Below are 11,656 nucleotides of genomic sequence, written 5' to 3'. Positions count from 1 at the left end.
ATTGATTAAAAGTTGGCTAACTGATAGGTCCTAAAATGTAATTGGGGAATCATTATGCAGCAGCTCGGCTTCTAGTGTAGTCCTGCAGGAATCTGTGTTTGGCCCTGCTCTATTTAACATTTTCTATCAATGACCTGGAAGAAAAAACATAAAATCATCACTGATAAAGTTTTCAGATCACACAAACATTGGGGGAATGGTAAATAATAGAGAGGACAGGTCTGTGATGGGGTGGAATAGGCCCTTAGGCCCTCTGCTGGAAGCCTTATGGCGCTGCCACACTCCACCCCAGAAAAGGGCAGTAGAGAGGTCCTCCAAGCTGCCTAGAGTGTCTTTGTGGGAAGCAGCCAATCAGGGCCCAGTAGGGTAGTATAAGAAGAGCTTCAAGGCCAAAGCAAGTTCAGTTCCTTGTTAGAGCTGGAAGAGTGTGGTTGGCTGAGGGAGCTCCAGGACCTTGGATGAGGCAGTACTGCCAAAAGTCAGGGAGAGCGAGAAGGAGCCCTGAGCTGCTTGCAGGGACTACATCAGGACAAGGCCTTGAGGTAAGGGTGAAGATGACCCAGGGCTATGGGGAAGTGGCCCAGGGAATTAGAGCAGCAGCATGACTTAGATAAAGAGGCACAGTGACATCTGCTATCTAAGGGTTTCCCTGGGCTGGGACCTGGAATAGTGGGTGGGCCTGGGTTGTCCTCCCCCCACCCCAATATCCCATTAGTCACTGGGTGAAGTGGTCTGGGCATTGAGGCACCTGAGAAGGCAAAGACATCGCCTCCAGGGAAGGCGCCCTGGGGCACCGCTCTATTCTGGAGCAGGGACCAACTGAGAGAGATGTTACAGAGGGCACTAAGAGAGACCCCTTTTGGAGTTCTACCCTGAAAGGGGTTTGCTTGTCTTTATTTCACAGACAGACTGTGTCTGACATGGCGGGAGGGCTGAGTCAGCGAAGACCCACCACAAACAGAGATTGCAGGCACATGCACTTGGCCAGGGGCACCTGTGAGAGGTGGGTCTTGTCACAAGGTCACTGCTGCAGAGCGATCTGGATGGCTTGATAAGCCAGCTGCAAGAAAACAATATGTATTTTAATATGGCTAACTATAAATATATGCACATTGGAACAAAAAATGTAAGCCATGCTTACTGGATGGGAAACTCTGTCCTGGGAAGCAGTGATTCTGAAAAAGATTTAGGGGTGCTGGTGGATAATGAGGAGAACACTAGCTCCCAGTGTGATGCTGTGGCTAAAAGAACTAATGCGATCTTGGGCTGCATAAACCAGGGAATCGTGAGTCGGTAGATTATTTTCTTGCTGTATTTGGCACTGATGCAGCTAGTGCTGGAATAGTGTGTCCAGCTCTGAGGTACCACCATTTGAGGAGGCTATTGAGAGGGTTTGGAGAAGAGCCATGAGAAAAAAATTAGAAAGCACGCCTTAGTGACAATTCAAGGAGCTCTCTGTTTAGCTTAACAAAGGGAAGGTCTTTAAGTATCTATATGGGAAACAACTATTCAAAAATGGGCTCTTCAGCCTATTAAAGAGGGATGTAACATGATCCAGAGGCTGAAAATTGATGCTAGAAAAACTCATAGTAGAAATCGGGCTTAAATTTTTAACAGTGAGTAACTATGGGAACAAATTGATGATGGATTCTCAATCAGTGACTATTTAAAAAACACGATTTGATGTTTTGCTAAAGAATATACACTCGGAATTATTCTGGGGCAGTTCTCTGGCCTGTGCTATACAGGAGATCAGACTACATGATAAAAATGATCCCTTCTGACCTTGGAATCTAAGACTGTCATGGTTCCTTCCCCACTTTGAACTCTAGGGTACAGATGTGGGGACCTGCATGAAAACCCCCTAAGCTTATTTTTAACCAGCTTAGGTTAAGCTGTCCCAAGGTACAAACTATTTTCCTTTTTCCCTTGGACTATTTTGCTGCCACCACCAAGCATCTAACAGATATATAACTGGGAAAGAGCCTGCTTGGAAACGTCTTTCCCCCCAAATCCTACACCCCTTTTCCTGGGGAAGGCGTGATAAAAATCCTCACCAATTTGCATAGGTGAACACAGACCCAAACCCTTTGATCTTAAGAACAATGAAAAAGCAATCAGGTTCTTAAAAGAAGAATTTTAATAGAAGAAAAAATAAATCACCTCTGTAAAATCAGGATGGTAAATACCTTGCAGGGTAATTAGATTCAAAACATAGAGAATCCCTCTAGGCAAAACTTTAAGTTACAAAAAGATGCACACAGGAATCTACATTCCATTCAGCACAGCTTATTTTCTCAGCCATTTAAAGAAACCATAATCTAACACATCTCTAGCTAGATTACTTACTAAGTTCTAAGACTCCATTCCTCTTCTGTCCCCAGCAAAAGCATCACCCAGACCCTTTGTTTCTCCCCCCTCCAGCTTTTGAAAGTCTCTTGTCTCCTCATTGGTCATTGTGGTCAGGTGCCTGTGAGGTTATCCTAACTTCTTAACCTTTACAGGTGAAAGGGTTTTGCTTCTGGCCAGGAGGGATTTTAAAGGTGTTTACCCTTCACTTTATAGTTATGACACAGACCAACAAAGATCAAGCCACATATTTGATTCCCATCTTGTATCCTTTTCTCCTTTATTGTTCTGATTACTGGTGGTATAGCCAAAGGCCTCGATCTTGCAAACACTGAAGCATGTGAGTAACTTTGTGCATGTGAATAGTCTCATTAAACTCTGTGAGAGTCTTCATGAGCTTATGAGGTGTCCGGTGGCACCTTAAAGACCAACCGATTTTTATTTGGGCATAAGCTTTCGTGGGTAAAAAACCCACTTCAGATGCGTGGAGTGAAAGTTACAGATACAGGCATAAATATACTGGCACATGAAGAGAAGGGAGTCGCCTTACAAGGGGAGAATCAGTGTTGACGAGGCCAATTCAGTCAAGATGGATGTGGTCCACTCCCAATAACTGATGAGGAGCTGTCAATACCAGGAGAGGGAAAATGGCTTTTGTAGTGAGCCAGCCAGTCCCCATTCAAGCCCAAATTAATGGTGTTAAGTCTGCAAATGAATTGTAGCTCTGCAGTTTCTCTTTGAAGTCTGTTTTTGAAGTTGAAGGGTGGCTATTTTTAAATCTGTTGAATGTCCAGGGAGATTGAAGTGTTCTCCTACTGGCCAAACCAGACAGTCTCTATGTAAAAGAATAAATGGACACAAATCAGTCATCAGGAATGGTAACAGATTTAAAAGTAGCCATCCTTCAACAAAAATACAGATTAACATGGCTACTCCACTGATACTTGGCTTCACAAGCTTAGGTGCTTCATTGATTTTTTTTTTTTTTTTAAGGTGAGAAGGAATTGCTATGATCATCTAATCTGACCTCCTGCATAACCCAGGCCATAGAATTTCAGCAAGCAAGTCCTGCAGCAGAGGGAATTACAAATATGTGCACATGCCATGATGAGCAGTAATCTCCTATTAAATCAGACATAAAATTTACAGAAATGCAATCTCTGGGATGAGGGGGAAAGAACAAAAGTGTACAACTTGTTTACACTTCTATTTTCTGCCTTTTCCTGTAGTGCAGTCTTGAGGTTGTAATTGTGGGTGTTTTATTTTTATAAACCACTTGCAATAAAGAATTAACACAATTTGTGAAGCATAAAACATAATTTTCATATCTGAGTTCCAGTTGAAATTCTGTTATGACTTTATTTAATTTGGAAGTTTCATATAACTAATAAAGTTACCAAATGCTAAACCCACCCTTTGAATAGGTTAAAATGCATTAAATACAGTACAGGCAGTTAACAATGTTTGACTTATGACGTTTCTGAATTGTGTATCTGACAGTTGGTTTTGACTTTATGATGCTTCATCCTGCAATGGAGTGGATTGAGGTTCCGAGTTACAATGTTTTGACTTGCAATTTGTTCCTGAAAATTGCATTGTGTCGTAAGTCTGTAACCAGAAGAAAGCTGTGCCAAACCTGGGGGCTTTTGTTCCCAGTATAGATGTTCCAATTTATGGGAAATTCTGCCATTTTGAATAATTTTCCATCTCAAAACAAAACATTTGTTTTTAAATTTCCCATGAAACCAAATTACAAAATTATTTTGGGTCATTGAAATATTTTTGTTTCAATAAAATTTAAATGTTTCATTCTGATTTTCACTTTTTAAAATTTTAATTAGCTATATATCTAAAACTGAAACAAAGTATTTTCAAAACAGAAAATTGAAAGATTGAAACAATGTTTCATTTCAAACTTTCCAAAAAGGTTGTAAAAGATTGCTCCATTCTTTTTCAAATTAAAGTTTATGAAAATCTGCACTGTTCCATGAAACGTTGGCTTTTGACAAATCTGCACTTTTTGAGAGAAACGTTTTGTCTGAAAATATACATGACCAAGTCTAGTTTACAGGGGTTTGAGCAAACTTTTTTTTTCCTCCCTCTCTTCAGGTGAGTTGGCAGATTATGAGTTTGTGGTTTGACTGAACTCATGGTGGACTTGAACTACAATGCTGGAACTGAGCACCCTTGATCACTGGTCTCCCTGGATCTCTCAGATCCAGATTTGGTGAGTGAAGCCTATCTTTATAATGGACCAGATCAACCCTTCAGAGCTGAATATCTGGACCAAAGAGGTTTGAAGTCTGGATTGGAAGTTTCCATCTCATCCCCCCCCCCCCAAATCTAGATTGGCCTGGGGAAAAACTCAACACCAACCTCATTTGAAACCACCATTTTTGGTCCAAAAGTTGCAGAACTGAGCTTTTCCTAGTTTCCAATCAAAACCATAATTGGCTCCATTTGATTTAGATTCCAGTTTTGTTTAAGGTCTCTAAAAATACATAAACGGAACTGAATTTCTCCTGGTTTGGGGTTCTGATGCCAAAGGTTAACACAACTATAACAGGCTGTGATTGTGCAGTGATGTGCTCCTTCCACTTCCATTAAAGGATGGCATTGAAGGCATTTGACACCTCTTGGGAGATGCTCTGCTCGTAACTTGCAGGATTGAACCCATAGTGACTTCACATCAGCATCTTACCATTGAGACATTGTAATATAGTTACAAAGAAACCCAATGTTCTTAGGGAGAAAGGTGTTTTCACTTAGAAAAGATGGGATTTAGCAAATAAGCTATTTTAATTGGTTTGAGATATTTTTGTTTGTGGAAAGTAAAGATTCCAGGATCATTTCTTTGCTATTTGCATGGAGCGGGGTGGGGGGAATGGAAATCTGCATTCACAAAGTGGGTGGTTACAAGGAGGGAGGACTTGTCAACAAGAGCATTGCTTCAGGGAATGAAAGGAAGGAAGTAGAAAAAGGTGTAACTAAAATGTGACCTGGCTGGAGGACTGAGGCACAAGGAGAAACCACTGCAGGGCTGGGGCAACCATCAGCTGAGGGTGCAAAGAAGAAAGATCCTGCTACCCCAAGCCCAGCTGTGAGGGGAGCACTCCAGCAGGAAGTCGACCCTTCTACACCTCCATTTCCTACTGTTGTCCTATCATGAGCTGTAGTGGGAATGACAATCACTGGTTGGAGGTATATCTGAACTAATTGAACCTCTTTGTTCTGGTAAATATCATTAGAACACTTTTTTTTTATCTTGTGAGATTTTTCTATTTGTTTTAGGTGGTAGGGCTGGAAACAGCACGAAAGGTTGTTTTTTGTGGCATTTTAGTTTTCCCATCCTCAGAATGAGCATAAAATGCTTAAACATTTCCAGCCACCTGGAAAAGGATTAATTTTGGTTTCAGTTCCAGTTTGAGGCAAAGGCTTAGGCTGGATCTTACTTCACCTAAACCAGCTCATCTATCTGTACTGACTCTGGGCCACATTCTGACCTCAGTGGCACTCGGGCAAATGCTACTAAAGTCCAAGGAGAATGTGGAAGTTGCTATAATGGTACTTGTGTGGAATTGGAATAAATCTACCATGCAGCGTACGATATCTGGACTGGTAACTGCAGTGATATGATAGTGTCACAGAACTACCTGCGCTGCTAATTGTGAAGGATGCTACAAGTCTAGTATAAAAAGGCAAACCCCCTATTTAAAATCTAGAGACCAAGTTCTCTTCTGGTTTGACATTTAAATCAGAGCAGAACTTGAATCTAGCTTTTTACTAAATAATAAAGCTGATCCAAACTGATATTACTGAACATAAAAACCCAGGTAGGTATCCAAAACCTAGGTAGGTGGTGGTGGAGAGTAGGGGAGACGAGCTGAATCTGAAGCAGAGACAGCAAAACAATTAGTGTGCACTTCCATAGCTTAGACGAAACCCAGCAAAACCAAGGAAATGAAAGTAAGAATGTGCAATATTGCCCCTCGTGCTGTCAGTAGTCAAGGGTATAGTATGATTCTCCCATAACTGTGAGATTGATGTGGTTTTCATCTTTAATGCTCTGGAGAGTTCAGGGGAGAGGTAACTTGGAAAATTGGATCTGCCTTCCCACCGCCTGCACAGAGGTTCTCTTCCAAGGGAAGAGCCATGGAATGGCCCCTACATAGTGGATATGTTCCACATCTCTTGGCATGTACACATCCTGACCCATCCCTATGTACCATATCTCCTGCAGAATACTCCTACCGTTGGCAAGCATGACCTATCTGAGGCGTTTTTCCTGGGGACAGAGACTGCTAAATTTTGGATGTGCATCAAATCTGTTTCTTCAGCCCTCATGTGGGCAGTGTTGGTATGGAGCTGACTAAATGAATTTAATGCTCAGATCTAGAATTTGCACCTGTGTATGTAATGAACAACATGGGACCTTGCGCTCTGATTCACAAACAGGTTTGATGTACATCTGAGTCCTGAGCTTTCACCGTTCCATTTAATTGAATTAAAATCTTGTAAAGCAGAAAAACCCTTCTGTTTTGGGGCATCACTGGGGTTAGGTAGAAATGTCTATAGGGTGGGAAGGTTATTCCATTTCTGAACACAGTACTTGGCATTTTGTACACTTTTATGCAATGTCTGGTGCTGGCTGCTGCTGGAAAGAGCACCCTACATTGAAGAGACCAATGGACTGACCCCATATGGCATTTTCTATTAAGTCTGTCTAAGTGTGCAGTGTTTGAAGGTTGGTGGTTAGTTCAGAATAAAGTTAATCAACTGGTCAGCTTTTAGTATTTTATGCAAATTGACTGACAGAATGGAGCCAGCTATCTGGCTAAATGCTACTGACATCCATCACCTGCAGATTTCTCAGACTCTGATTTTGATTGCTGTTGCACTCAAAACTCAGCTCTCAGACTGAGCTTCCTTTTGTCCTTCCAGCTGAGATCTGCCTGGACATTCTCAAGCAGTCTTTGAGTCTCAGACTGAACCAAGGCAATGCATCAGCAGCCCTGGGAAAGTCAGATCCTTTATCATTACGTTGATGTTGCATTAATTAGTTCTAGTCTGCATGTGCAGCGGGGTGAACTGAAAGACTTTTATCAGTGATAATTGGCATGGTTTACCAGTAACTTAAAACTGAAGGAAGGGCAGGAGTAACTAACAGATCAGACTTTCTTAGAGTCCTTTCCCTCTTAAATGGAAATGCTTGAGAGTAATTTATCCATAGTGGGCCCTATAATCATTGTAAGTTATTCAGAAGTGCTATGGCAAAAAACCCCAGTCATCATAAAAGATGCAAAAACACTCCATGAAGCATACTGTGTTCATTTGGAGGAATATAGTATAACTTGCTGACACTGGAAGTGTGGCACTGTATGTTTATGATGGAGAAGTCTTAGTGATGCAAGACTGCAGAGAATTACTATTGATATATTTGTATTACTGCACAGCCTGGAGGCTGCAGCTGAGGTCAGGGCACCTCTGTTCTAGGCACTGTACAGGCACATAATTCACAATCTAAATAGAGAATATAAGCAAAATAAGGAATATAATTCCCACATTAGAGAGATTAAATAACTTGCCTGAGGTCACAACACAGTAAAGAGTACTACACACAGTGGGCTTGCCCCTGACGCATATTGTTTGTGCTGCTGTGAGCCTAGAGGAGTGTACCTTCTGAGAGCAGTGAACTGGTAGTAATGTAAGAATTTGCTACTGCCTGCTGATGTTAAATCTTTACTTAGAGGTATAAGGATCCTGCTGGGTTTTTTTGGGGTGGGGTCTATCATCCAGCCCGCAGGGCAGCAAAGCGGGAATTAGTGATGCCCAAAGGCATTTTGTGTGTTCGCGCTCCACCTAAAATGAATGGTGAACAAAGCCTTGCACCGCTGGCTTACTGAACACGCTCATTCATGGCAGGGGGACAGTGACAGGCCCTAGACCCATCCTCTGTGGTTTTTATTTCACTATAATTTTAAATATCCTATCTATACTCCTGGGTACATTTAAAGGAAAAAGCCATGCAATGTCAAAAGCTAAAGCCATCCCTAACCCACCCAAACTGAGGGCCACCTCCTGCAAGATAAGGGCACATATGCAAAATTCACCTTGAGGAAACATGTCCCACCAAAAGACTAGATTTATCCATAGACTCTGAGCCCTTTTGTGTAATTCAGCCATTTTAAAGTCAGAAAGGACTACTCTGACCTCCTGCATAACGCAGGCCATAGAATTTCACTCTGATAACCACCGTTCTCTCCTCCTACACAGGGCCAAGCCCAGTAGCTTATAGCTGATCTAGACAATATCTTTTCAGTTGAGATGAGGGCCCTTTCTAAAGTTTGCAAGGGATGGAGAATCGAACAAATCCAATAAGTTGTTCCAGTGGCTAACTGCCTTCATTGTTAAGAATGGTTTCAGAGTAGCAGCCGTGTTAGTCTGTATTCGCAAAAAGAAAAGGAGTACTTGTGGCACCTTAGAGACTAACAAATAAATAATTTGTTAGTCTCTAAGGTGCCACAAGTACTCCTTTTCTTATTGTTAAGAATATATCTCTTGTCTCTGCTTTGAATTTTTCTAACTTCCACTTCCAGCCACTGAATATTATTATGCCTTTGTTTGCTGAATGAAAGAGCTCGCTAAGGTCAGATATATATTCTGTTCTAACAGAAATATGGTCCAGGACTACAGCTTCTTAACTTTCTTTTTGATTAAACTAAATAGATCAAGCTCCTTGAGTCACTCACTATATGGCTCGTTTCCAGACCTCTAATCATTCTTCTACAGCATCTCTTTGCACACAGCATCCAGTAACGGTCTTACTAATCCCTCTACAGACACAATACCACCTCCCGACCCTTGCTCATTATTGCCTTGTGCAGACATCCAAGGACTAAATTAGATCACCTTTTTCCATGTGCAGTTCAACCCACTCTAGTGCAGTAGGTTTCAAAATTTGATTCCTCTTGAATGTTACTGGACTGTGGGGGTGGAGCGGTGGCAGAAAATAGCAGAAAGGGACCAGTGTAAAAAATGAACTAAGAAAAGCTGGGAACAAGGGGAGAGTAACTCTAATTTGGTGGGGGGATACAGTATATTGAATATAGTATAATAGATGGGACTAGTTTAGACACCCTGCCCCAAGTAGAATACACAGCCCTGGCACCCAATCTCCCTATAGGAGGCATATGGGGGTGTTGGGCACTGAGGAATTGAATTAATCAAAGTCAGCCCAATGAGTGGGGACCTGCCTAAACTAGTCAGTAGGAAATTCTGAGGAGAGGGGTGTGGTCTAAACCCCATCTCTCCAAAGGAGTTTCATACCTAAAGGGAGGCACCTCTTTTTGGTATTCATAGCCGTAAATCCTCTCCTGAAGTCAGTCACATGGGATGAAGTGGGAATTTTTTAAAAATATTTTTATGAAGCCTATGTGTGCCTCAGTTTCCTGTATACTTTTCATGGCTACCCTGTGTGTGGGGGTGGAAGGGCAGGCTGAGAGACATAGGGGTGTGTGCATGCTAGCTGAGTGGACTGAATAGGTCATTTTAAAAAGGAGTGGTCAAGGATTTTCCATATCGGTGGAAAATTCAAGAAGACGATGGAAAGCCCAGTCACCAAGACATTGCTACCTAGTGTCATCAGTTGTTGTCTGCGTATGCGTTCTTGTTTTGTGCTGTCCCAGCTCTGTGCAGCTAGCTGACACATCAGACCTTGATGGAAAGCCACAAAAGACCACACACTCTCAGTTCTGTAGCGAAGGCAGTTGGGCAGGTTTATTGTCAACGAAGCGCATAATAGCACCCGGCAGACTCTATGGGGATACTAAGACATGTATGCTCATTACAATGGACTCAATTCAGAGAATGGCAGGACTTTCCATTGCCTCCACGGCCAGATAAAGACACACTCCCTGTTTTATACACTGATACAAAGAAGTTCCGTATTGCCCCTCTGATGCGTTTAGTTACCACCCTCTTCCTTGTACCTGTTGGTTTGATCAAAACATCTCTATTCTTCACTCTGTCATCCTGACCTTATCTTTAAGAGGGGTCAGTGTGTCCTTGTGTTATCTTCAGGGAGTGTGTTTACACTGTAATCCTGTTTCTGGGTGTTCTGGTCCTACCCTTTTGGAATGAGTTTGTGAATACTTGGTGCCTAGGAGTGCTTGTGTTTTTGCTACGCCAGCCCTGTTCTTGCCAAGTTCATGCATTAGACAGTGAACCTGCAAGCAGGCCTCTGCTTTGTGACGGGACAGAGCCTGACTTGGCCTGACTCTTGCTAACTCTGCTTTATATTAGCAGGGCTTACTTTAGCTCAGGCCTAAGGCCTCTGATACCAGGCCTCATGTCTCGGGCGCTCTCTTTCTAATACGCCTACCGACCAATGACTCGGAGGGAGGAGGACTTTCTTGCCTCTCACCATGGAAGCTGAGCAGAGACCCCAGCTTGAGAACAAACATGAAAGGCTCTGAGGTGGGGGAATAAAGAGCTCAGCTGGAAGAAGCTTGGAGCTTTCTCACCTGACAAAGGAAGGAAGTCTGAGAGAGACGGACTGAAAACGAAGCTCGTTCCAGCTTGGCTGGAGTGTTGCTGTAGGCTGACCAGAGTGTCTGTGTGTTTACTTTCTTTTCTCTCTGCTAACCTAGGCACTTTCAGGGCTCTGTTCTAGTTAACTAAAACCCTGCTGCTTTGGAAATGCTGCTTGAGTGTCACCGCACAAATGGGGTGAGGTGCACGAGTCTCTACCCAGAGTCTCTCTTGGTTGCACTTGCTGAGCAAAGCTCACGGTGTGAAGCAGAAGGGCTGGAGCTCGTTCTAGCTAGGGGTGAGGCTGAGGGAGGGAGCGAGCGAGACCCCACTCCCCAGTGGTTCTTCACAGTAGGGAGCTTCCTCCAAGAAACTTTAAAAATTGGTGTAGCAGAGATGCTGTGAATCTGCGACAGCACTTACGGCAAGTCAGCCCTTTCTTGATCTCTAGATTTACATGTAAAATGTAGGCGTTAAAGCACTTATCCAGGACCCAGTTTCAGCTCCCCACTCTGCCTGATATGGGAAAGGAACTTGAGCCCAGTTCTTCCATCCCCCAGCTGAGTGCCCTAACCACCCAGCTATTGGGTAGAGCTGTCTGGTGCACCTGGGGAATCTGTCCCCCCTTGTATGAAATACTGAGATAGTTCCTGTTCTAATGACTGGAACCTGGGTTGCCCTGTCCACTGGGCTATACAGTCTTCTCACTGGCTCAGTGACTATTTTATGCAAAGTGGAACAGCTTCAACAGGAGAGAGTCCTGTCATAAATATAAAGG

General features: G+C 42.9%; 1 long non-coding RNA gene across 1 annotated transcript; it reads left to right on the top strand.

Moving 5' to 3' along the window:
* The first annotated feature begins 397 nt into the window (after window positions 1–397).
* LOC119857677 lies at window positions 398–4,581 on the top strand. Its single transcript, XR_005293666.2, has 3 exons — window positions 398–542; window positions 905–1,003; window positions 4,459–4,581. It is a non-coding gene; the product is annotated as an uncharacterized LOC119857677 (long non-coding RNA).
* Window positions 4,582–11,656: the final 7,075 nt, after the last annotated feature.

This window comes from Dermochelys coriacea, chromosome 6 (assembly GCF_009764565.3).
Source record: "Dermochelys coriacea isolate rDerCor1 chromosome 6, rDerCor1.pri.v4, whole genome shotgun sequence".
In the NCBI taxonomy this organism is placed as follows: Eukaryota; Metazoa; Chordata; order Testudines; family Dermochelyidae; genus Dermochelys; species Dermochelys coriacea.
The sequence above is the reverse complement of the archived record's forward strand: the minus strand, read 5'-3'. Positions and strand labels throughout refer to the sequence as shown.